This window comes from Anser anser (assembly GCF_964211835.1).
Source record: "Anser anser genome assembly, contig: HAP1_SCAFFOLD_68, whole genome shotgun sequence".
NCBI classification, from domain to species: Eukaryota; Metazoa; Chordata; class Aves; order Anseriformes; family Anatidae; genus Anser; species Anser anser.
Genome location: NW_028153654.1, coordinates 629,320 through 654,331, shown reverse-complemented (window position 1 = coordinate 654,331; position 25,012 = coordinate 629,320). Strand labels below are relative to the sequence as shown.

The window sequence follows — 25,012 nt, the reverse complement described above, 5'->3', positions numbered from 1 at the left end:
CCACTGGGGATGCACTGCAGTGAGTCCAGAGAGTGCACTGGCACCACTGGGGATGCAGTGCAGTGAGTCCAGAGAGTGCACTGGCACCACTGGGGATGCAGTGCAGTGAGTCCAGTGAGTGTACTGGCACCACTGGGGATGCACTTCAGTGAGCCCAGAGAGTGCACTGGCACCACTGAGAATGCACTTCAGTGAGTCCAGAGAGTGCACTGGCACCACTGGGGATGCACTGCAGTGAGTCCAGAGAGTGCACTAGCACCACTGGGGATGCAGTGCAGTGAATCCTGTGAGTACACTGGCACCACTGGGGATGCAGTGCAGTGAGTCCAGAGAGTGCACTGGCACCACAGGGGATGTAGTGCATTGAGTCCAGAGAGTGCACTGGCACCACTGGTGATGCAGTCCAGTGAGTCCAGTGAATGCACTGGCACCACTGGGGATGCTGTGCAGTGAGTGCAGAGAGTGCACTGGCACCACCTGTGTTGCAGTACAGTGTGTCCAGTGAGTGCACTGGCACCACTGGGGATGCAGTGCAGTCAGTCCAGTGAGTGCACTGGCACCACTGGGGATGCAGTGCAGTGAGTGCAGAGAGTGCAATGGCACCACTGGTGATGCAGTGCAGTGAGTCCAGAGATTGCACTGGCACCACTGGGGATGCAGTGCTGTGACTCCAGAGAGCGCACTGGCACCACTGTGGATGCAGTGCAGTGAGTGCAGAGAGTGCACTGGCACCACTGGGGATGAAGTGCTGTGACTCCGGAGAGCGCACTGGCACCACTGGGGATGCAGTGCAGTCAGTCCAGTGAGTGCACTGGCACCACTGGGGATGCAGTGCAGTGAGTCCAGAGAGTGCACTGGCACCACTGGGGATGCAGTGCAGTGAGTCCAGAGAGTGCACTGGCACCACTGGGGATGCAGTGCTGTGACTCCAGAGAGCGCACTGGCACCGCTGTGGATGCAGTGCAGTGAGTGCAGAGAGTGCACTGGCACCACTGGGGATGCACTTCAGTGAGTCCAGAGAGTGCACTGGCACCACTGGGGATGGAGTGCAGTGAGTCCAGAGAGTGCACTGGCACCACTGGGGATGCACTGCAGTGAGTCCAGAGAGTGCACTGGCACCACTGGGGATGCACTGCAGTGAGTCCAGAGAGTGCACTGGCACCACTGGGGATGCAGTGCAGTGAGTCCAGAGAGTGCACTGGCACCACTGGGGATGCACTGCAATGAGTCCAGCGAGTGCACTGGCACCACTGGGGATGCATTGCTGTGACTCCAGAGAGCGCACTGGCACCACTGGGGATGCAGTGCAGTGAGTGCAGAGAGTGCACTGGCACCACTGGGGATGCACTTCAGTGAGTTCAGAGAGTGCACTGGCACCACTGGGGATGGGTTTCAAGCCAACTGCATTAACCGCTCATGCTTCTTTCTTATGAGACGTTAGTAAACCAATTACATAGCCTTGTCAAGACTAAATCACAGGTAAAAATCCTGTACATCTCATGTGGCCAACCACTCCCAACTAGGATTCCAAGAAGCAGGAGGTTCGGTGAAAATAGGGCTAGTGCTATTAGAGGGGTGATTATTAGGGTAAGCCCTAAGCTGTCTTTAATGGAGAAGTATGGGTGGAATGGGATTTTGTCGCAGTCTGATACGATTCCTAGTGGGTTATTTGAGCCTGATTCGTGTAGGAAGGTTAGGTGGACTAGGGTGATTCCTGCAATTAGGAAGGGCAGTAGGAAGTGGATGGCGAAGAATCGGGTTAAGGTTGGATTGTCTACTGAGAATCCTCCTCAGGCTCATTCTACTAGAGTTTGCCCAATGTACGGGATGGCTGAGAATAGGTTGGTGATTACGGTGGCCCCTCAGAATGACATTTGTCCTCATGGTAGGACATACCCTACGAAGGCAGTTGCTATTAGGGTGAGTAGGAGGATTACTCCTGTGTTTCAGGTTTCTTTGTATAGGTAGGAGCCGTAGTAGAGGCCTCGTCCGATGTGTAAGTAGATGCAGATAAAGAAGAGCGAAGCACCGTTGGCGTGGAGGTTGCGGATGAGCCATCCGTACTGGACGTCTCGGCATGTGTGAGCTACTGAGGAGAAGGCGAGTGAAGTGTCTGCGGTGTAGTGTATGGCTAGTAGCAGGCCTGTTAGGATTTGTGTGGCTAAGCAGATGGCTAGAAGGGAGCCGAAGTTTCATCAGGCAGAGATGTTGGAGGGGGCGGGTAGGTCGATTAGGGAGTTGTTGATTATTTTTAGTAGGGGATGGGATTTGCGGATGTTAGGGGCCATTAGTGAGTCTGTGTGTTATTAGGATTATTACCAGGATGGAGAGGGCGAAGGATCCTAGGTAGGCCTTAATTAGCCCTGTGTGTATTGAGGTTGCGGCTTTGCTTGCGGCTACTTGTAGTTCAGCAAGGCCCTCTGGCCCTATTTTTTTGAGTCAGGAGAGGTCGATCAAGTGTAGGGCAATGTTTTGTCCCTTTTCTAGTAGGTTTTTGGAGAAGAATCGGTGTACTAGGGGGTTGAAGTACCCTAATGCAGAGGAGAAGTTTATGAGGGGGTTTGGTTTGGGGTGAGTGAGGGTGTGTGTTATGTTCGATAGTTCTAGGGCTAGGATGATTCCTAGGATTGTTATGAGGATGGCAGCAGTTTTGGTGATAAGGGGTATGGTTATTGGGGGGGTTTTGGTTGGTGTGATGAAAGAGGTAATGATTATTCCTGCTGTAATGCTGCCTAGGGCGAGTCGGGTTAGGGGGGCGGTGATTAGTGGGTTGTTTTCGTTTATTGATACTATTGGGGGGATTCGGGTTTGTCCAGCTTGGACTAGGATGGTTATGCGGATGCTGTAGGTTGCGGTGAATGCTGTGGCTATAAGGGTTAGGAGTAGGGCTCAAGTATTTAGGTATGATGTGTTTAAGCTTTCGATGATGAGGTCTTTTGAGTAGAATCCGGCTAGGAATGGGGTTCCTATCAGCGCCAGGTTTCCGATGGTTAGGCAGGAAGTAGTGACTGGGAGTATTTTCTGTAGGCCTCCTATCTTTCGGATATCTTGTTCTCCGTTTAGGTTGTGGATGATAGACCCTGAGCATAGGAATAGTATGGCTTTAAAGAAGGCATGGGTTGAGATGTGTAGGAAGGCTAGTTGTGGGAGGTTTAGTCCGATAGTGACTATTATTAGTCCTAGTTGGCTGGATGTTGAGAAAGCAATGATTTTTTTGATGTCATTTTGGGTTAGGGCGCATGTGGCAGCGAATAGGGTTGATAGAGCACCTAGGCATAGGCAGGCAGTTAGGGCTGTCTGGTTGGTGGCTAGCAGGGGGTGCATGCGGATGAGCAGGAAGATTCCGGCTACTACTATGGTACTGGAGTGCAGTAGGGCTGATACTGGGGTGGGGCCTTCTATTGCTGCGGGCAGTCATGGGTGGAGTCCAAATTGGGCGGATTTTCCTGCGGCTGCGAGGATTAATCCTATGAGGGGGAGGATTGGGGTTTGGTGGGGGTGTACGGCTTGTTGGATCTCTCAGGTGTTGAATGTTGAAGCTAGTCATGCTATGCTCAGGATCAGTCCGATGTCTCCGATTCGGTTGTAGATTACGGCTTGTAGGGCGGCGGTGTTGGCATCTGCTCGGCCTTGTCATCAGCCGATGAGAAGGAAGGACATGATTCGTACTCCTTCCCAGCCTACGAATAGGAGGAATATGTTGTTTGCGGTTGTTAGGAGGAGTATGGCGACTAGGAATGTCAGTAGGTAGGTGAAAAATTTTGTTACGTATGGCTCTGAGGCCATGTATCATATGGCGAATTGTAGGATTGATCATGTTACAAATAGGGCGATTGGAAGAAATGTTATTGAGTATTGGTCTATTTTTAGGCTCAGGGGGATTTTAAAGTTTATAATGAATTTTCACTCCCAGTGGCAGGTGACAGATTCTACTCCCGAGTAGATGAATGCGGTTGTAGGGGCTAGGCTAATTAGGAATGTGGTTTTAACAGCGCGGGTGGTGGCTTGTGGGGTGTTTTTAAAGTTTTTAAATAGAAATGGCAGGATGATTGGGGTTAGGAGGATTGTCAGCGTGAGTAGTGTGAGGGAGTTGATTAGTAGTGTGGGGTTCACTACTTTTACTTGGATTTGCACCAAGATGGGTGGTTCCTAAGACCAGTGGATTGCTGTTATCCTTTAAAAGTAAGGGGGCTGAGGTTTTAGGCTCAGATGTAAGAGTTAGCAGCTCTTGTTGGTTAAACCCTCCCCTCGGCAGGTAAGAAGGTTTGAACTTCTATTCTTAGAATCACAGTCTAATGTTTGGTTTAAACTATACTTGCATGAGGGGATTCCGGAGATCAGTTCGGGTTTGAGGATTAGGAGGAATATTGGGATAATGTGGAGTGTTATGAGCAGGTGTTCTCGCGTGGTTGAGTTTTGCATAGATGTGATGTGGGAGGGGATTGAGCCTCGTTGGGTCATTAGTAGTATGAATAAGGTGTAGGAGGCGGTTAGTAGGGTTGCGATTCCTGTTAGGATGATCGTGAAGGCAGATCAGTTGAATAAGGTGATTATAATGGTTAGCTCTGCTATGAGGTTTGTTGTTGGGGGTAAGGCTATGTTTGTTAGATTGGCCAGCAATCATCAGGTAGCTATGAGTGGTAGGAGAGGTTGTAGGCCTCGTGTGAGTAGTAGAATTCGGCTGTGCGTACGTTCATAGTTTGTGTTGGCTAGGCAGAATAGTATGGAGGAAGTTAGTCCATGGGAAATTATTAGGATCATTGCCCCTGAGAATGATCAGTGGGTTTGGATTATTCCTGCGGCGATAACTAGGCCTATGTGGCTAACGGATGAATAAGCGATTAGTGATTTTAGGTCTGTCTGTCGTAGGCAGATTGAGCTAGTCATTAGGGCGCCTCATAGGGCCAGGGTTAGGAAGGGGTAGTGCAGGAGGTTGGACAGTGGGCCCATAAATAGAGTGACTCGTATAATTCCGTATCCTCCTAGCTTTAGTAGTAGGGCGGCGAGGAGTATTGAGCCTGCGATGGGTGCTTCTACGTGGGCTTTTGGCAGTCAGAGGTGTAGGCCGTATAGTGGGGCTTTTACTATGAATGCTATGAGCAGTGCTAGACCTGATAGTATTCCTGTCCATGAGGTGGATAGGGTTGGGTGGGTTAGTTGTAGGGTTGGCAGGTGCAGGGTGCCAATTTTCACGTATAGGTGTATGATTGTGATTAGCAGGGGTAGAGAGCTTACTGGCGTGTAGAATAGCAGGTAGATGCCAGCGCTTAGGCGTTCTGGTTGGTTCCCCCATCGGGTGATTAAGATTAGGGTGGGAATGAGGGTTGCTTCAAATGAGATGTAAAATAGTGCTAGTTCTGTGGTGGAAAAGGCTAGTAGGATGAATGGCTGGACTGCGACTAAGGTTGAGATAAAGATTCGTTTGCGTTGTAGGGGTTCTTGTTGCAGGTGGTTTTGGCTCGCTATGATTATGAGTGGGAGTAGTCAGCAGGATAGTACTAGGAGGGGGGATGAGATTTGGTCAATTCCTGTTCAGTTGGATAAAAATTTGTAGGGGTAGTAGGTTGGGATTAATCACTGTAGGCTTAGGGCAGCGATTAGGAGGCTGTATAAGGTGGTGTTAGTCCATAGAAATTTTGGTGGAGACAGCAGGGCTGTTGGAAGAAGTATGATTGTGGGTAGGATGATTTTTAGCATTGCAGGAGGTTTAGGTTGTGTAGATGGTCGGAGCCATGTGTGCGGGTGGAGGCTACTAGGATGGCCAGGCCTGTGCCCGCCTCACACGCTGAGAAGGTTAGCATGAGAATTGGTACCATGGTGAATGAGGAGACTTGGTTTTCGATGGATCATATTGATAGGCCTACGAATATCGATAATATTATGCTTTCAAGGCATAGTAGGGCGGATACTAGGTGGGTTCGGTGGAAGGCTAGTCCTAGTCCGCTGAAAATGAAGGCTGAGTAGAAGCTTAAATGTAGGGGCGACATAAGAAAGTTACAGGGTTGGCTGTAATCTGCTGGGTCGAAACCAGCTATCTTTTTGGTTAGACTAACTTTCTGTTATTCTGCTCATTCTAGGCCCCCTTGAATTCACTCGTAGGCCAGTCCGAGTGTTAGGAGAAGGAGGATCACTACAGTTCAGGTGAGGGTCATTAGGGGGGATTGGAGTTGGACGGCTCATGGCAGGGGGAGTAGGAGGGCGATTTCTAGGTCGAATAGGACGAACAGGATGGCTACTGAGGAAGAATCGGACTGAGAATGGTAATCGAGCAGATCCAAGTGGGTCGAATCCACATTCGTACGGTGAGAGTTTCTCTGAGTCGGGGTTTATTTGGGCGAGTCAGAAGTTTAATGCGGTTAGGGCGGCGCTTAGGATTGATGATAGGGCGAATATGAACATGAGTGCGTTCATTGCTCTCCTCTGGGTTTATACCAGATTCTAGAGATTGGAAGTCAATTGTAATTAATATACTAGAAGAGCAAGATCCTCATCAGTAGATGGTTATGTAGAGGAATAGTCAGATGACGTCTACGAAGTGTCAGTATCAGGCTGCTGCCTCGAATCCGAAGTGGTGGTCTGATGTAAAGTGGAACTTGATCAGTCGGAAGAGGCAGACGGTCAGGAAGGAGGATCCGATGATTACGTGGAGTCCGTGGAATCCAGTGGCAACGAAGAAGGTAGATCCGTAGACGCTATCGGCGATTGAGAATGGGGCTTCGTGGTATTCTATTGCTTGTAGGGCTGTGAAGTAGAATCCCAGGAGGATCGTTAGGGTTAGGGCGTGGATGGCGTGTTTTCGGTTTCCTTCTGTGATGCTGTGATGGGCTCACGTTACGGTAACGCCTGAGGCTAGTAGGATGGCTGTGTTTAGTAGGGGGACTTCTATCGGGTTGAGTGGTTTAATTCCTGTTGGGGGTCATTGGCCTCCTAGTTCTGGGGTTGGGGCCAGGCTCGAGTGGAAGAACGCTCAGAAGAACCCTAAGAAGAAGAATGCTTCGGATGTGATGAAAAGGATTATGCCGTATCGTAGGCCTTTTTGGACTGTGGGAGTGTGATGGCCTTGGAAGGTGCTTTCTCGTACAATGTCTCGTCATCATTGGAGTATTACTAGGAGTATTGAGATGAGGCCTAGGGTTAGTAGTATGGATGAGTTGTAGTGGAATCACATGATTAATCCTGAGGTTGTGAGTAGGGCGGCGGCTGCCCCGAAGATTGGTCAAGGGCTTGGGTCAACTATGTGGTATGAGTGTGCTTGGTGTGCCATTAGATGTTTTCTTGTAAGTATAGGCTTAGAAGGAGCACGAAGACGTAGGCCTGGATTATGGCTACTGCTACTTCTAGGATGGTTAGGAGTAGTAGGATGATTATTGTTAGGATGGATACTGCAGGAAGGGTGGGTATTAATGCAATGGAGGCTGTAGAGATGAGTTGGATGAGTAAGTGTCCTGCTGTAAGGTTGGCTGTAAGGCGGACTCCGAGGGCTAGGGGGCGGATTAGTAGGCTGGTTGTTTCGATCAGGATTAGTGCGGGGATTAGGGGTGTAGGGGTACCTTCGGGTAATAGGTGGGCTAAAGAGGCTGATGGTTGGTTTCGTAGGCCTGTTAGTAGTGTGGCGAGCCATAGTGGGAAGGCTAGGGCTATGTTCATAGATAGTTGGGTGGTTGGGGTGAATGTATATGGAAGGAGGCCTAGAAGGTTGATTGTAAGAAGTATGATTATTAGGGATGTAAATATTATGGCTCATTTGTGGCCATTTTTGTTGAGTGGGACTATTAGTTGTTTTGTGATTAGGTGAAGGAGTCATGTTTGGATAGTAGAAAGGCGGTTGTTGATTCATCGGTTGTTTGGGGACGGGAATAGTAGGGCTGGGAAGAGTAGGGATAGTAGGATTAAGGGGATGCCAAATAGATTGGGGCTGGAAAATTGGTCAAAGAAGCTTAGGTTCATGGTCAGGATCATGGTGTGGGTTTGGTAGTGAGGGAGGTCTTATTTGATGGGGGGTTGGTTGTGGTGAAGGCTAGTAGTTTTGGTTGGATGAGGAGTGCTAGGGTTAATCAGGTTATAATTATGATTGAAAATCATGGTGCGGGGTTAAGCTGTGGCATATCATTAAGGAGGGGGAAGTCCCTCTTTGGCTAGCTTAAAAGGCTAGTGCTGTTGCATAGCTTCTTAATGATTAGGATGATGATAGAAGGGACGATCAGGCCTCGAAATGTGGGAGTGGGGTTGATTCTACTACAATGGGTATGTAGCTGTGATTAGCCCCGCAAATTTCTGAGCATTGTCCGTAAAAAATCCCAGGCCGGGTGGTAATGAATGAAGTTTGGTTTAGTCGGCCTGGGATTGCGTCTCTTTTAACTCCGAGCGTTGGGACTGCTCAGGAGTGGAGTACGTCTCCTGCAGTAATGATCACGCGGATGGGGGATTCTATTGGGATAACTACGCGGTGGTCAACTTCTAGCAGTCGGAAGTGGCCGTTGGGTAAGTCTGGGGTGGGCACTATGTAGGAGTCGAATGATAGGTCTTTGAAGTCTGTGTATTCGTAGCTTCAGTATCATTGGTGGCCGATGGCTTTTAGGGTGAGGTCTGGTTCATCGATTTTGTCCATTATGTAGAGGATTTGTAGGGATGGGAGGGCGAGGAGTACCAGGACGATAGCAGGTAGGATTGTCCAGATCAGCTCTACTTCTTGGGCGTCTACAGCATTGGACGAGAGTTTTTCTGTTAGTATGTGGGCTAAAAGGTAGAGAACTAGGCTGCAGATAGCTAGGGCAACGATTAGGGCGTGGTCGTGGAATTCAACGAGTTCTTCTATGATGGGTGATGAGGCGTCTTGGAATCCTAGTTGGGAGTGGTTGGCCACATGAGATGTACAGGATTTTTACCTGTGATTTAGTCTTGACAAGGCTATGTAATTGGTTTACTAACGTCTCATAAGAAAGAAGCATGAGCGGTTAATGCAGTTGGCTTGAAACCAGCATGTGAGGGTTCGATTCCTTCCTTTCTTGTACTTGGACGAAGGCCGGTTCCTCGAAAGTATGGTATGGGGGAGGGCAGCCGTGGATTCATTCAACGTTTGTGGTAGTTAGTTCTGGTTGTAGGACTTTTCGTTTGGCCGAAAAGGCTTCTCAGATGATGAATATTAGTATGATTACGGCTACTATTGAGATTAGGGAGCCGATGGAGGAAATGGTGTTTCATAGTGTGTAGGCGTCGGGATAGTCCGAGTATCGTCGGGGTATTCCTGCTAGGCCTAGGAAGTGCTGGGGGAAGAACGTTAGGTTTACTCCTGTAAATATTACCCCGAAGTGGGCTTTTGCTCATGTTTGGTGTAGGGTAAACCCAGTGAGTAGTGGGAATCAGTGAGTAAATCCTGCTAGAATGGCAAAGACGGCGCCTATGGATAGGACGTAGTGGAAGTGGGCAACTACGTAGTACGTGTCGTGCAGGGCGATGTCTAGGGAAGAGTTTGCAAGAACGATTCCTGTTAATCCTCCGATGGTAAATAGGAAGATAAATCCTAGAGCTCATAGTATTGGGGGGGTCTCATTTGATTGTTCCTCCGTGCAGGGTGGCTAGTCAGCTAAATACTTTGATTCCGGTAGGGATGGCAATGATTATAGTGGCTGATGTAAAGTAGGCTCGGGTATCAACGTCTATTCCTACTGTAAACATGTGGTGAGCTCAGACGATGAATCCTAGGAAGCCGATGGATAGTATGGCTCAGACTATTCCCATGTAGCCGAAGGGCTCCTTTTTGCCTGAGTAGTACGTGACTACATGTGAGATGATTCCGAACCCTGGTAGGATCAGAATATAGACTTCTGGGTGTCCGAAGAATCAGAATAGGTGTTGGTACAGGATTGGGTCTCCTCCTCCAGCGGGGTCGAAGAATGTGGTGTTTAGGTTTCGATCAGTTAGTAATATTGTAATACCGGCGGCGAGTACGGGGAGTGATAGAAGGAGTAGGATGGCGGTAATTAGTACGGATCAGACAAATAGTGTCCACTTCCACTACGTCCTATCCATAGGCGCCGTCTTTGCCATTCTAGCAGGATTTACTCACTGATTCCCACTACTCACTGGGTTTACCCTACACCAAACATGAGCAAAAGCCCACTTCGGGGTAATATTTACAGGAGTAAACCTAACGTTCTTCCCCCAGCACTTCCTAGGCCTAGCAGGAATACCCCGACGATACTCGGACTATCCCGACGCCTACACACTATGAAACACCATTTCCTCCTAGTCCTAGGACTTAGAGAAACTCCAGTACTAAAAATAGTAAACACAAGCAATAATTTCATATACTTCACTCTCACTCACCACTCAACTATCAGCTAACCACACCCCCGTCCACATAGCTTAACACAAAGCATGGCACTGAAGTTGCCAAGATGGCATAAAACATGCCTGCGGACAAAAGACTTAGTCCTAACCTTACGGTTGGTTTTTGCTAAATATATACATGCAAGTATCCGCGCCCCAGTGTAAACGCCCTCGACCACCTACCCCCATACAGGCCTTGAGGAGCGGGTATCAGGCACACCCAAGTAGTAGCCCAAGACGCCTCGCTAAGCCACGCCCCCACGGGTATTCAGCAGTAATTAACATTAAGCAATGAGTGCAAACTTGACTTAGTTATAGCAACAGCCTAACTTCAAGGGTTGGTAAATCTTGTGCCAGCCACCGCGGTCATACAAGAAACCCAAATCAACCGTCCTATTGACACAGCGTAAAGAGTGGTAAAATGCCTATCCTAGCTAACTAAGATCAAAATGCAACTGAGCTGTCATAAGCCCAAGATGCACCTAAACACACCATTAAGATGATCTTAGGAACTAACGACTGATTTAAACCCACGAAAGCCAGGGCCCAAACTGGGATTAGATACCCCACTATGCCTGGCCCTAAATCTTGATACTTACTTTACCGAAGTATCCGCCAGAGAACTACGAGCACAAACGCTTAAAACTCTAAGGACTTGGCGGTGCCCCAAACCCACCTAGAGGAGCCTGTTCTACAATCGATAATCCCCGATTAACCCAACCACCCCTTGCCAACACAGCCTACATACCGCCGTTGCCAGCCCACCTCGAATGAGAGCACAACAGTGGACACAATAGCACCCCGCTAATAAGACAGGTCAAGGTATAGCCTATGGAGTGGAAGAAATGGGCTACATTCCCTATTCATAGGGCACACGGAAAGAAGCGTGAAACCACTTCTGGAAGGCGGATTTAGCAGTAAAGTGGGACAATAGAGCCTACTTTAAGCCGGCCCTGGGGCACGTACATACCGCCCGTCACCCTCCTCAAAAGCCACATCCCACATAACTAATACCATAAATACGCTGAAGATGAGGTAAGTCGTAACAAGGTAAGTGTACCGGAAGGTGTACTTAGAATATCAAGACGTAGCTATAACACCAAAGCACTCAGCTTACACCTGAAAGATATCTACTAGACCGGATCGTCTTGAAGCCCCCCCTCTAGCTCAACCACACAAATAGTACACCAAAACTAAAGAATTTACTAAACTAATTAAACTAAAGCATTTTACAGTCTTAGTATAGGCGATAGAAAAGACACTTAGACGCGATAGAGACCCCAGTACCGTAAGGGAAAGATGAAATAGCAGTGAAACAATCAAAGCGACAGACAGCAAAGATCAACCCTTGTACCTTTTGCATCATGGTTTAGCGAGAACAACCAAGCAAAGTGAACTAAAGTTTGCCCCCCCGAAACCCAAGCGAGCTACTTTCAAGCAGTTAAAGAGAGCGAACCCGTCTCTGTTGCAAAAGAGTGGGATGACTTGTCAGTAGAGGTGAAAAGCCAACCGAGCTGGGTGATAGCTGGTTACCTGTGAAACGAATCTAAGTTCCCCCTTAATCCTCCCTACCGGACATCCTGAACCCTAATGAGATGATTAAGAGCTATTTAATGGAGGGACAGCTCCATTAAAAAAGGACACAACCTCGACTAGCGGATAATTCTTACTACTGATCCTACCGTGGGCCCTAAAGCAGCCATCAAAAAAGAGTGCGTCAAAGCTCCACCACCTAAAAATACCAAAATAAGATGATTCCCTTATCACAAACAGGTCAACCTATGAATATAGGAGAATTAATGCTAAAATAAGTAACTCAGGGCCACACCCCTCTAACGGCGCAAGCTTACATAGAAACATTATTAACAGACCTAGACAGATACAAAAACCCCTACAAGACCACGTATTAACTAACCCTGTTAACCCGACTCAGGAGCGCCTATAAGAGCGATTAAAATCTGTGAAAGGAACTCGGCAAATTAATAAGGCCCGACTGTTTACCAAAAACATAGCCTTCAGCAAATTAAACAAGTATTGAAGGTGATGCCTGCCCGGTGACTTAGGTTTAACGGCCGCGGTATCCTAACCGTGCAAAGGTAGCGCAATCAATTGTCCCATAAATCGAGACTTGTATGAATGGCTAAACGAGGTCTTAACTGTCTCTCACAGATAATCAGTGAAATTGATCTCCCCGTGCAAAAGCGGGGATGTGAACATAAGACGAGAAGACCCTGTGGAACTTAAAAATCAACGACCACCGCGAATCCTCAATCAACCCCACTGGGGCCACTACCATCGCAGAGCCTGGTCGATATTTTTCGGTTGGGGCGACCTTGGAGGAGAACAAATCCTCCAAAAACAAGACCATACCTCTTTACCTAGAGCTACCCCTCAAAGTGCTAACAGTGACCAGACCCAATATAATTGATTAATGGACCAAGCTACCCCAGGGATAACAGCGCAATCCCCCTCAAGAGCCCATATCGACAGGGGGGTTTACGACCTCGATGTTGGATCAGGACATCCTAATGGTGCAGCCGCTATTAAGGGTTCGTTTGTTCAACGATTAACAGTCCTACGTGATCTGAGTTCAGACCGGAGCAATCCAGGTCGGTTTCTATCTATGACACACTCTCCCCAGTACGAAAGGACCGGGAAAGTGGGGCCAATACCACAAGCACGCCCCCCCCCTCTAAGCAGTGAAACCAACTAAACCGTGAAGAGGGCCTTCCCCCACCACTTTCAATCCTAGAAAAGGACCAGCTAGAGTGGCAGAGCCCGGCAAGTGCAGAAGGCTTAAGCCCTTTCCCCAGAGGTTCAAATCCTCTCCCTAGCTTCACCCATGATTCAAATAACAACACTAAGCTGCCTCATTATATCCCTCCTATACATCATCCCAATCCTGATTGCCGTAGCCTTCCTAACCCTAGTAGAATGGAAAATCCTAAGCTACATACAATCCCGCAAAGGCCCTAACGTTGTCGGGCCTTTTGGCCTACTTCAACCATTTGCGGACGGACTGAAACTATTTGCCAAAGAGCCCATCCGACCCTCTACCTCTTCCCCACTTCTATTCATTCTGATACCAATACTAGCCCTTGTCCTAGCCCTCACCACTTGAGCACCACTACCACTCCCATTTCCCCTAGCAGATCTAAACCTCGGAGTTCTCTTCCTAATAGCCATGTCAAGCCTAGCCGTCTACTCAGTCCTATGATCAGGCTGAGCCTCGAACTCAAAATACGCACTAATCGGAGCCCTACGGGCAGTAGCACAGACCATTTCATACGAAGTGACACTGGCCATAATCCTGCTATCAATAATCATACTAAGCGGAAGCTACACACTCAGCTCCTTTGCCGTCGCACAGGAGCCTCTATACTTCATTTTCTCCTCATGACCCCTAGCAATAATATGATACGTATCCACCCTAGCAGAGACAAACCGAGCTCCTTTTGACCTCACAGAGGGTGAATCTGAGCTAGTCTCAGGGTTTAACGTTGAATACGCCGCAGGACCCTTCGCCTTATTCTTCCTAGCTGAATATGCGAACATTATGCTAATAAATACACTTACAGCCATCATATTCCTAAACCCAAGCGCCCTAGGGCCACCCACAGAACTATTCCCCGTCATCCTAGCCACAAAAGTCCTCCTACTATCTTCTGGTTTCTTATGGGTCCGAGCTTCATACCCACGATTCCGATATGACCAACTAATGCACCTACTATGAAAAAACTTCCTACCCCTCACACTAGCTCTGTGCCTCTGACACATCAGCATACCTATCTGCTATGCAGGCCTACCTCCTTACATAAGGAAATGTGCCTGAACTACAAAGGGTCACTATGATAAAGTGAACATAGAGGTATAACAGCCCTCTCATTTCCTGTTGACCTTAGAAAAGTAGGAATTGAACCCACACAAGAGAAATCAAAATTCTCCATACTTCCCTTATATTATTTTCTAGTAGAGTCAGCTAATCAAGCTATCGGGCCCATACCCCGAAAATGATGGTTTAACCCCCTCCTCTACTAATGAACCCTTACGCGACCCCAATCATAACCTTCAGCCTCATCTTGGGCACCACAATCACAATTTCCAGCAACCACTGAGTTCTGGCCTGGACAGGACTGGAGATCAACACACTAGCCATCATTCCCCTAATTGCCAAATCCCACCACCCACGAGCAGTAGAAGCCGCAACGAAATACTTCCTAACCCAAGCAGCTGCTTCCGCCCTGGTCCTATTCTCTAGCATAACCAATGCCTGAGTCACTGGCCAATGAGACATCACACAAATAAACCACCCAACCTCCTGTCTACTACTGACAGCAGCAATCGCTATTAAACTGGGCCTAGTGCCATTTCACTTCTGATTCCCAGAAGTACTACAAGGATCGCCACTAATAACAGCCCTGCTACTCTCGACCCTCATAAAATTCCCCCCACTAACCCTGCTCCTACTAACATCCAAATCCCTCGACCCAGCTCTACTCACCGCCATGGCCCTAGCCTCAACAGCACTAGGAGGCTGAATAGGACTGAACCAAACACAAACACGCAAAATCCTAGCCTTCTCGTCCATCTCCCACTTAGGCTGAATCGCCATCATCCTAGTTTACAGCCCCAAATTGGCCTTACTTACCTTCTACCTATACACAATCATAACATCAGCCGTATTCCTAGCCCTTAACAAAATCAAAGCCCTTAACCTATCCATGATCACAACCTCATGAACAAAAACCCCAGTGCTAAACGCCACCCTAATACTAGTACTTTTATCCCTAGCAGGCCTCCCCCCATTAACAGGCTTTATACCAAAGTGACTTATCATCCAAGAACTAACTAAACAGGAAATAACACCAGCAGCCATGGCAATTGCCATGCTATCACTGCTCAGCCTCTTCTTCTACCTACGCCTCGCATACCACTCAACAATTACCCTTCCCCCCAACTCCTCTAACCACATAAAACAATGATACACTAGCAAAGCCCCAAGCACACCTACTGCGGTCCTTGCCTCACTATCAATCCTCTTACTTCCCCTGTCCCCAATAATACATGCCATTGTCTAGAAACTTAGGATAACACCCCAAACCGAAGGCCTTCAAAGCCTTAAATAAGAGTTAAACCCTCTTAGTTTCTGCACATTAAGACTTACAGAATATTAACCTGTATCTTCTGAATGCAAGTCAGACGCTTTAATTAAGCTAAAGCCTCCCTAGACAGATGGGCTTCGATCCCACAAAACTCTAGTTAACAGCTAAATGCCTAAACCAATTGGCTTCTGCCTACAAAGACCCTGACGCACCCTAGTGCGCATCGATGAGCTTGCAACTCAACATGAATTTCACTACAGAGCCGATAAGAAGAGGAATTAAACCTCTGTAAAAAGGACTACAGCCTAACGCTTCAACACTCAGCCATCTTACCCGTCACCTTCATCAACCGATGACTATTTTCCACTAACCATAAGGATATTGGCACCCTGTACCTCATCTTCGGGGCATGAGCAGGAATAGTCGGCACCGCACTCAGCCTATTAATCCGCGCAGAACTAGGACAACCAGGAACTCTCCTAGGCGACGACCAAATTTACAATGTAATCGTTACCGCTCACGCCTTTGTAATAAGCTTCTTTATAGTCATACCCATCATGATCGGAGGATTCGGCAACTGATTAGTCCCCCTCATAATCGGTGCCCCCGACATAGCATTCCCGCGAATAAACAACATAAGCTTTTGACTCCTCCCCCCATCATTCCTCCTCCTACTAGCCTCATCCACTGTAGAAGCTGGCGCCGGCACAGGCTGAACTGTCTACCCTCCCCTAGCAGGTAACCTTGCCCACGCCGGAGCTTCAGTAGACCTGGCTATCTTCTCACTCCACTTAGCCGGTATCTCCTCCATCCTTGGGGCCATCAACTTTATCACCACAGCCATCAACATAAAACCCCCCGCACTCTCACAATACCAAACCCCACTATTTGTCTGATCCGTACTAATTACCGCCATCCTACTCCTTCTATCACTCCCCGTACTCGCCGCCGGTATTACAATATTACTAACTGATCGAAACCTAAACACCACATTCTTCGACCCCGCTGGAGGAGGAGACCCAATCCTGTACCAACACCTATTCTGATTCTTCGGACACCCAGAAGTCTATATTCTGATCCTACCAGGGTTCGGAATCATCTCACACGTAGTCACGTACTACTCAGGCAAAAAGGAGCCCTTCGGCTACATGGGAATAGTCTGAGCCATACTATCCATCGGCTTCCTAGGATTCATCGTCTGAGCTCACCACATGTTTACAGTAGGAATAGACGTTGATACCCGAGCCTACTTTACATCAGCCACTATAATCATTGCCATCCCTACCGGAATCAAAGTATTTAGCTGACTAGCCACCCTGCACGGAGGAACAATCAAATGAGACCCCCCCAATACTATGAGCTCTAGGATTTATCTTCCTATTTACCATCGGAGGATTAACAGGAATCGTTCTTGCAAACTCTTCCCTAGACATCGCCCTGCACGACACGTACTACGTAGTTGCCCACTTCCACTACGTCCTATCCATAGGCGCCGTCTTTGCCATTCTAGCAGGATTTACTCACTGATTCCCACTACTCACTGGGTTTACCCTACACCAAACATGAGCAAAAGCCCACTTCGGGGTAATATTTACAGGAGTAAACCTAACGTTCTTCCCCCAGCACTTCCTAGGCCTAGCAGGAATACCCCGACGATACTCGGACTATCCCGACGCCTACACACTATGAAACACCATTTCCTCCATCGGCTCCCTAATCTCAATAGTAGCCGTAATCATACTAATATTCATCATCTGAGAAGCCTTTTCGGCCAAACGAAAAGTCCTACAACCAGAACTAACTACCACAAACGTTGAATGAATCCACGGCTGCCCTCCCCCATACCATACTTTCGAGGAACCGGCCTTCGTCCAAGTACAAGAAAGGAAGGAATCGAACCCTCACATGCTGGTTTCAAGCCAACTGCATTAACCGCTCATGCTTCTTTCTTATGAGACGTTAGTAAACCAATTACATAGCCTTGTCAAGACTAAATCACAGGTAAAAATCCTGTACATCTCATGTGGCCAACCACTCCCAACTAGGATTCCAAGACGCCTCATCACCCATCATAGAAGAACTCGTTGAATTCCACGACCACGCCCTAATCGTTGCCCTAGCTATCTGCAGCCTAGTTCTCTACCTTTTAGCCCACATACTAACAGAAAAACTCTCGTCCAATGCTGTAGACGCCCAAGAAGTAGAGCTGATCTGGACAATCCTACCTGCTATCGTCCTGGTACTCCTCGCCCTCCCATCCCTACAAATCCTCTACATAATGGACAAAATCGATGAACCAGACCTCACCCTAAAAGCCATCGGCCACCAATGATACTGAAGCTACGAATACACAGACTTCAAAGACCTATCATTCGACTCCTACATAGTGCCCACCCCAGACTTACCCAACGGCCACTTCCGACTGCTAGAAGTTGACCACCGCGTAGTTATCCCAATAGAATCCCCCATCCGCGTGATCATTACTGCAGGAGACGTACTCCACTCCTGAGCAGTCCCAACGCTCGGAGTTAAAACAGACGCAATCCCAGGCCGACTAAACCAAACTTCATTCATTACCACCCGGCCTGGGATTTTTTACGGACAATGCTCAGAAATTTGCGGGGCTAATCACAGCTACATACCCATTGTAGTAGAATCAACCCCACTCCCACATTTCGAGGCCTGATCGTCCCTTCTATCATCATCCTAATCATTAAGAAGCTATGCAACAGCACTAGCCTTTTAAGCTAGCCAAAGAGGGACTTCCCCCTCCTTAATGATATGCCACAGCTTAACCCCGCACCATGATTTTCAATCATAATTATAACCTGATTAACCCTAGCACTCCTCATCCAACCAAAACTACTAGCCTTCACCACAACCAACCCCCCATCAAATAAGACCTCCCTCACTACCAAACCCACACCATGATCTTGACCATGAACCTAAGCTTCTTTGACCAATTTTCCAGCCCCAATCTATTTGGCATCCCCTTAATCCTACTATCCCTACTCTTCCCAGCCCTACTATTCCCGTCCCCAAACAACCGATGAATCAACAACCGCCTTTCTACTATCCAAACATGACTCCTTCACCTAATCACAAAACAACTAATAGTCCCACTCAACAAAAATGGCCACAAATGAGCCATAATATTTACATCCCTAATAATCATACTTCTTACAATCAACCTTCTAGGCCTCCTTCCATATACATTCACCCCAACCACCCAACTATCTATGAACATAGCCCTAGCCTTCCCACTATGGCTCGCCACACTACTAACAGGCCTACGAAACCAACCATCAGCCTCTTTAGCCCACCTATTACCCGAAGGTACCCCTACACCCCTAATCCCCGCACTAATCCTGATCGAAACAACCAGCCTACTAATCCGCCCCCTAGCCCTCGGAGTCCGCCTTACAGCCAACCTTACAGCAGGACACTTACTCATCCAACTCATCTCTACAGCCTCCATTGCATTAATACCCACCCTTCCTGCAGTATCCATCCTAACAATAATCATCCTACTACTCCTAACCATCCTAGAAGTAGCAGTAGCCATAATCCAGGCCTACGTCTTCGTGCTCCTTCTAAGCCTATACTTACAAGAAAACATCTAATGGCACACCAAGCACACTCATACCACATAGTTGACCCAAGCCCTTGACCAATCTTCGGGGCAGCCGCCGCCCTACTCACAACCTCAGGATTAATCATGTGATTCCACTACAACTCATCCATACTACTAACCCTAGGCCTCATCTCAATACTCCTAGTAATACTCCAATGATGACGAGACATTGTACGAGAAAGCACCTTCCAAGGCCATCACACTCCCACAGTCCAAAAAGGCCTACGATACGGCATAATCCTTTTCATCACATCCGAAGCATTCTTCTTCTTAGGGTTCTTCTGAGCGTTCTTCCACTCGAGCCTGGCCCCAACCCCAGAACTAGGAGGCCAATGACCCCCAACAGGAATTAAACCACTCAACCCGATAGAAGTCCCCCTACTAAACACAGCCATCCTACTAGCCTCAGGCGTTACCGTAACGTGAGCCCATCACAGCATCACAGAAGGAAACCGAAAACACGCCATCCACGCCCTAACCCTAACGATCCTCCTGGGATTCTACTTCACAGCCCTACAAGCAATAGAATACCACGAAGCCCCATTCTCAATCGCCGATAGCGTCTACGGATCTACCTTCTTCGTTGCCACTGGATTCCACGGACTCCACGTAATCATCGGATCCTCCTTCCTGACCGTCTGCCTCTTCCGACTGATCAAGTTCCACTTTACATCAGACCACCACTTCGGATTCGAGGCAGCAGCCTGATACTGACACTTCGTAGACGTCATCTGACTATTCCTCTACATAACCATCTACTGATGAGGATCTTGCTCTTCTAGTATATTAATTACAATTGACTTCCAATCTCTAGAATCTGGTATAAACCCAGAGGAGAGCAATGAACGCACTCATGTTCATATTCGCCCTATCATCAATCCTAAGCGCCGCCCTAACCGCATTAAACTTCTGACTCGCCCAAATAAACCCCGACTCAGAGAAACTCTCACCGTACGAATGTGGATTCGACCCACTTGGATCTGCTCGATTACCATTCTCAGTCCGATTCTTCCTCAGTAGCCATCCTGTTCGTCCTATTCGACCTAGAAATCGCCCTCCTACTCCCCCTGCCATGAGCCGTCCAACTCCAATCCCCCCTAATGACCCTCACCTGAACTGTAGTGATCCTCCTTCTCCTAACACTCGGACTGGCCTACGAGTGAATTCAAGGGGGCCTAGAATGAGCAGAATAACAGAAAGTTAGTCTAACCAAAAAGATAGCTGGTTTCGACCCAGCAGATTACAGCCAACCCTGTAACTTTCTTATGTCGCCCCTACATTTAAGCTTCTACTCAGCCTTCATTTTCAGCGGACTAGGACTAGCCTTCCACCGAACCCACCTAGTATCCGCCCTACTATGCCTTGAAAGCATAATATTATCGATATTCGTAGGCCTATCAATATGATCCATCGAAAACCAAGTCTCCTCATTCACCATGGTACCAATTCTCATGCTAACCTTCTCAGCGTGTGAGGCGGGCACAGGCCTGGCCATCCTAGTAGCCTCCACCCGCACACATGGCTCCGACCATCTACACAACCTAAACCTCCTGCAATGCTAAAAATCATCCTACCCACAATCATACTTCTTCCAACAGCCCTGCTGTCTCCACCAAAATTTCTATGGACTAACACCACCTTATACAGCCTCCTAATCGCTGCCCTAAGCCTACAGTGATTAATCCCAACCTACTACCCCTACAAATTTTTATCCAACTGAACAGGAATTGACCAAATCTCATCCCCCCTCCTAGTACTATCCTGCTGACTACTCCCACTCATAATCACAGCGAGCCAAAACCACCTGCAACAAGAACCCCTACAACGCAAACGAATCTTTATCTCAACCTTAGTCGCAGTCCAGCCATTCATCCTACTAGCCTTTTCCACCACAGAACTAGCACTATTTTACATCTCATTTGAAGCAACCCTCATTCCCACCCTAATCTTAATCACCCGATGGGGGAACCAACCAGAACGCCTAAGCGCTGGCATCTACCTGCTATTCTACACGCCAGTAAGCTCTCTACCCCTGCTAATCACAATCATACACCTATACGTGAAAATTGGCACCCTGCACCTGCCAACCCTACAACTAACCCACCCAACCCTATCCACCTCATGGACAGGAATACTATCAGGTCTAGCACTGCTCATAGCATTCATAGTAAAAGCCCCACTATACGGCCTACACCTCTGACTGCCAAAAGCCCACGTAGAAGCACCCATCGCAGGCTCAATACTCCTCGCCGCCCTACTACTAAAGCTAGGAGGATACGGAATTATACGAGTCACTCTATTTATGGGCCCACTGTCCAACCTCCTGCACTACCCCTTCCTAACCCTGGCCCTATGAGGCGCCCTAATGACTAGCTCAATCTGCCTACGACAGACAGACCTAAAATCACTAATCGCTTATTCATCCGTTAGCCACATAGGCCTAGTTATCGCCGCAGGAATAATCCAAACCCACTGATCATTCTCAGGGGCAATGATCCTAATAATTTCCCATGGACTAACTTCCTCCATACTATTCTGCCTAGCCAACACAAACTATGAACGTACGCACAGCCGAATTCTACTACTCACACGAGGCCTACAACCTCTCCTACCACTCATAGCTACCTGATGATTGCTGGCCAATCTAACAAACATAGCCTTACCCCCAACAACAAACCTCATAGCAGAGCTAACCATTATAATCACCTTATTCAACTGATCTGCCTTCACGATCATCCTAACAGGAATCGCAACCCTACTAACCGCCTCCTACACCTTATTCATACTACTAATGACCCAACGAGGCTCAATCCCCTCCCACATCACATCTATGCAAAACTCAACCACGCGAGAACACCTGCTCATAACACTCCACATTATCCCAATATTCCTCCTAATCCTCAAACCCGAACTGATCTCCGGAATCCCCTCATGCAAGTATAGTTTAAACCAAACATTAGACTGTGATTCTAAGAATAGAAGTTCAAACCTTCTTACCTGCCGAGGGGAGGGTTTAACCAACAAGAGCTGCTAACTCTTACATCTGAGCCTAAAACCTCAGCCCCCTTACTTTTAAAGGATAACAGCAATCCACTGGTCTTAGGAACCACCCATCTTGGTGCAAATCCAAGTAAAAGTAGTGAACCCCACACTACTAATCAACTCCCTCACACTACTCACGCTGACAATCCTCCTAACCCCAATCATCCTGCCATTTCTATTTAAAAACTTTAAAAACACCCCACAAGCCACCACCCGCGCTGTTAAAACCACATTCCTAATTAGCCTAGCCCCTACAACCGCATTCATCTACTCGGGAGTAGAATCTGTCACCTGCCACTGGGAGTGAAAATTCATTATAAACTTTAAAATCCCCCTGAGCCTAAAAATAGACCAATACTCAATAACATTTCTTCCAATCGCCCTATTTGTAACATGATCAATCCTACAATTCGCCATATGATACATGGCCTCAGAGCCATACGTAACAAAATTTTTCACCTACCTACTGACATTCCTAGTCGCCATACTCCTCCTAACAACCGCAAACAACATATTCCTCCTATTCGTAGGCTGGGAAGGAGTACGAATCATGTCCTTCCTTCTCATCGGCTGATGACAAGGCCGAGCAGATGCCAACACCGCCGCCCTACAAGCCGTAATCTACAACCGAATCGGAGACATCGGACTGATCCTGAGCATAGCATGACTAGCTTCAACATTCAACACCTGAGAGATCCAACAAGCCGTACACCCCCACCAAACCCCAATCCTCCCCCTCATAGGATTAATCCTCGCAGCCGCAGGAAAATCCGCCCAATTTGGACTCCACCCATGACTGCCCGCAGCAATAGAAGGCCCCACCCCAGTATCAGCCCTACTGCACTCCAGTACCATAGTAGTAGCCGGAATCTTCCTGCTCATCCGCATGCACCCCCTGCTAGCCACCAACCAGACAGCCCTAACTGCCTGCCTATGCCTAGGTGCTCTATCAACCCTATTCGCTGCCACATGCGCCCTAACCCAAAATGACATCAAAAAAATCATTGCTTTCTCAACATCCAGCCAACTAGGACTAATAATAGTCACTATCGGACTAAACCTCCCACAACTAGCCTTCCTACACATCTCAACCCATGCCTTCTTTAAAGCCATACTATTCCTATGCTCAGGGTCTATCATCCACAACCTAAACGGAGAACAAGATATCCGAAAGATAGGAGGCCTACAGAAAATACTCCCAGTCACTACTTCCTGCCTAACCATCGGAAACCTGGCGCTGATAGGAACCCCATTCCTAGCCGGATTCTACTCAAAAGACCTCATCATCGAAAGCTTAAACACATCATACCTAAATACTTGAGCCCTACTCCTAACCCTTATAGCCACAGCATTCACCGCAACCTACAGCATCCGCATAACCATCCTAGTCCAAGCTGGACAAACCCGAATCCCCCCAATAGTATCAATAAACGAAAACAACCCACTAATCACCGCCCCCCTAACCCGACTCGCCCTAGGCAGCATTACAGCAGGAATAATCATTACCTCTTTCATCACACCAACCAAAACCCCCCCAATAACCATACCCCTTATCACCAAAACTGCTGCCATCCTCATAACAATCCTAGGAATCATCCTAGCCCTAGAACTATCGAACATAACACACACCCTCACTCACCCCAAACCAAACCCCCTCATAAACTTCTCCTCTGCATTAGGGTACTTCAACCCCCTAGTACACCGATTCTTCTCCAAAAACCTACTAGAAAAGGGACAAAACATTGCCCTACACTTGATCGACCTCTCCTGACTCAAAAAAATAGGGCCAGAGGGCCTTGCTGAACTACAAGTAGCCGCAAGCAAAGCCGCAACCTCAATACACACAGGGCTAATTAAGGCCTACCTAGGATCCTTCGCCCTCTCCATCCTGGTAATAATCCTAATAACACACAGACTCACTAATGGCCCCTAACATCCGCAAATCCCATCCCCTACTAAAAATAATCAACAACTCCCTAATCGACCTACCCGCCCCCTCCAACATCTCTGCCTGATGAAACTTCGGCTCCCTTCTAGCCATCTGCTTAGCCACACAAATCCTAACAGGCCTGCTACTAGCCATACACTACACCGCAGACACTTCACTCGCCTTCTCCTCAGTAGCTCACACATGCCGAGACGTCCAGTACGGATGGCTCATCCGCAACCTCCACGCCAACGGTGCTTCGCTCTTCTTTATCTGCATCTACTTACACATCAGACGAGGCCTCTACTACGGCTCCTACCTATACAAAGAAACCTGAAACACAGGAGTAATCCTCCTACTCACCCTAATAGCAACTGCCTTCGTAGGGTATGTCCTACCATGAGGACAAATGTCATTCTGAGGGGCCACCGTAATCACCAACCTATTCTCAGCCATCCCGTACATTGGGCAAACTCTAGTAGAATGAGCCTGAGGAGGATTCTCAGTAGACAATCCAACCTTAACCCGATTCTTCGCCATCCACTTCCTACTGCCCTTCCTAATTGCAGGAATCACCCTAGTCCACCTAACCTTCCTACACGAATCAGGCTCAAATAACCCACTAGGAATCGTATCAGACTGCGACAAAATCCCATTCCACCCATACTTCTCCATTAAAGACAGCTTAGGGCTTACCCTAATAATCACCCCTCTAATAGCACTAGCCCTATTTTCACCGAACCTCCTGCTTCTTGGAATCCTAGTTGGGAGTGGTTGGCCACATGAGATGTACAGGATTTTTACCTGTGATTTAGTCTTGACAAGGCTATGTAATTGGTTTACTAACGTCTCATAAGAAAGAAGCATGAGCGGTTAATGCAGTTGGCTTGAAACCCATCCCCAGTGGTGCCAGTGCACTCTCTGAACTCACTGAAGTGCATCCCCAGTGGTGCCAGTGCACTCTCTGCACTCACTGCA

General features: G+C 47.9%; 2 long non-coding RNA genes across 2 annotated transcripts in view; both read left to right on the top strand.

Moving 5' to 3' along the window:
- The window catches only part of LOC310891678, a 49,324-nt gene extending 47,036 nt beyond the window's left edge, over window positions 1-2,288 (top strand). The window contains exon 2 of the long non-coding RNA XR_014577668.1: window positions 1,542-2,288. This is a non-coding gene — a long non-coding RNA (uncharacterized lncRNA). The remainder of the gene's footprint in view (window positions 1-1,541) is intronic.
- LOC310891679 lies at window positions 2,288-24,030 on the top strand. Its single transcript, XR_014577669.1, has 2 exons — window positions 2,288-2,415; window positions 23,929-24,030. It is a non-coding gene; the product is annotated as an uncharacterized lncRNA (long non-coding RNA).
- Window positions 24,031-25,012: the final 982 nt, after the last annotated feature.